The sequence below is a fragment of the Nicotiana sylvestris genome, chromosome 6 (genome assembly GCF_000393655.2).
Source record: "Nicotiana sylvestris chromosome 6, ASM39365v2, whole genome shotgun sequence".
Lineage (NCBI taxonomy): Eukaryota > Viridiplantae > Streptophyta > Magnoliopsida > Solanales > Solanaceae > Nicotiana > Nicotiana sylvestris.
Window position 1 is genome coordinate 80913290 of NC_091062.1, and position 2744 is coordinate 80916033.

Sequence of the window (2744 nt, forward strand, 5' to 3'; positions counted from 1 at the left end):
ACTGGCTATGTCAATATAACAAGAGAGAGACGACACATCGACAGTTTGATACCTTAGGAATAATATCAATCCCATCTTTATATGATCCAAGGAGAACAAGTTGGCCAAATCCAAGATCGAAAAAGAAAATGTCAATACTAATTATAGTGGTCCTGAATTGGAGAAAGTTGAGAAAATTTAGACTTTCTGAATATGAGCATTAAATTTGAAATAATACTCTAACCCAAAGAGAGATAGAGACATAGATTTTAAGAGGCACGGATGTGTTTGGCAGGAAGGAAAGTATTTTTCAGAAGATAAGTCAATTTCAGGCCATCTAATACTAAAAGATATTTTCCTTGAAAAATATCTTCCACTAATGGTAAAAAGCAACTTTCTTCACTTATATTTTTCTCTTCTCGTCCATTTAAAATAATACTTAAATTTTAGATAGTGTTGGATGATGACACAATTTCTGCTCGAACATATTTTCCGTCATGCCAAACACCCCCATAGTATGACATTAGATGAAAAAATAAAGACAAGGAACAACTCGCTGGAAGCCAATATGATATTGGCACGGCTCAATCAAATTAAAGGACCAAATATGTTGGAAATTTTGATTAGATTGAGCCATTCCAACATCACATTTGAAACTTGATAGCTAGTATTAACAAAAAGAAAAAGAAATGAAAGTTGAAGAATAAGAAGATTACTCATTTACCGTTGTATATTCTTCGTAGATCATCAATATAATAACTATGACCAAGAATAAAAGCTATTGTCGCGATGAATAATGAGAAAACCCTAGTTTTGGAGGGAGAAAAAAGATGGACTATAAGAAAGAAAAGTAGTTAAGTTGGTGCATTTATATGTAAATGATTTTGGGATTAGGTTTGGCTAGATAGTGGTTGATGATAAACATCCAAATAACACAAAACCAAGTCCCTTTCACTTCAATTATATTTCGGATTGCATTTCTAAAGACTTCTTTTCAATCATTTGTCAACTCGCTAACCTAATTTTCATTTAATAATTAATGTGTGCTTTATAATCGTTGCCATCATCATTATGTCATTATTGTGGTTTACATTTTGTACTATTATGTTTTTTTTCCATTTCTTGAAAAGAACTATTGCAACCATCACAAAAATGGATTAAACAAAAGTGGAAATGGTCTTTTCATTAAAATCTGAATCTTTGGGACTCGTTGTTTACACAAATCTTATTAATTTGTCATAGTTATATTATTTAATAGAGAAACATATGTATTAATTAACCATGGTTGATTTAGAGAAATCAATATGCAAACCTATGTCATGCATCTATTAGATTGGTATCACGCGGTGAAGGCACTTCTTTATCGCTTGTTAAGCCCTGATTGGTTTATTAGGAAAGTACGATTTATCTTATGAACATATGCATGAAATACTTTGCAAGTCGTCTTGACACTATTTATTGTAATAAGTTTCTTTTAATGTATTTATTTGTCTAAAATGGCAAACACTTAGCTGATTCCTAAAAATAACTGATTCTTCATCTTTGCATAAAGTTATTCTACTTTAAAAGCTCAAAACAATTAAAGTATAATGTTATTTTAGACCGGTGGATGGAAAATATTAAGGTAGTGACTGAGTTTTATTGCTTGTGCCAATTGCAGAACATTTCAAAAACTAGAAATTAAGCGATGTCATGATCAACAAAGATCACATTAGTAAAAATGAAAAAATTTAAAAAGGAAGATCACATAGGATCTCTTAGTGTAGTGCCTATTTTAACTAAATTTTGTCGATCAATTTTTTTGTTTCTTTCTGAAAAGCAGTGTAGACAGAAAATCTTTTTTCCTATAATGTTATTAATTAGTACAGAGGAGCTCAATACAAAATGAACTCGGAATGGAAGACGGAACTTGAATGAGTAGCTTTGTTTACAAAAAGCTTAAAAATCATTTTCATTACTTCTTTCTTGACATTTTATGTATAGTTGATGAACCAGAAAACGAGGAAAATCTCATAATAAATTTGTTCCATTTCATATTCCTCGGACTACAACTAATTCACCCCTCTTATTTGACCTTTTATATGCTTGACAAGTGAATCAATATGCCTCATAACCAGTTCACAAAGCCAACAGTTCTATACCTTTGTACTAATGTTTCTGCTGGCAACCCTAGCAAATAATAATTGAACTGTCATTTTACTGTACAGTCTGTTGGTATTATTTATAATACAAAATCAAAGATTTCTTTTTGAAAATTCATTTACAACCAATAGCCATAGGTCTTTTTATTTTTCAAGTGTCCTATCTATTTCCAAATGGCTTCTTGCATAAAGCTTGTGGCCAAAAACTCTTAGATAATTGGTACATGACAAGAGTTTTTACATGTGACATTGATTTAAAGCTAAGTGTTGAATGACTTTGACAAGTGGCTATGCAAATCTACCATGTGTCTTCATGCATGAAAGACTAGGTACACTTGTTAATATTGAAGTCAAGTGGACTAATATATTTGTACAAGTGTTAAAAGACTCTCCACACTTGTCATACATGCAACCTCCCTAATTGCCTATAAATAGGATGGTCATTAGCCATCGTATTCACTCAATTCTTAACCAAGAATTCATCTTTGCTAATCATTACTTTCTTCCTACAACATTTTAATTTCCGTAACAGCTACAGAAAATACCTTCATCTTCTCTTCCTTCTGGGCAACTGTTTTGTGCAAATTCTAAACTTCCAACCACGAGTGTGCGTGTTTGGAGGTG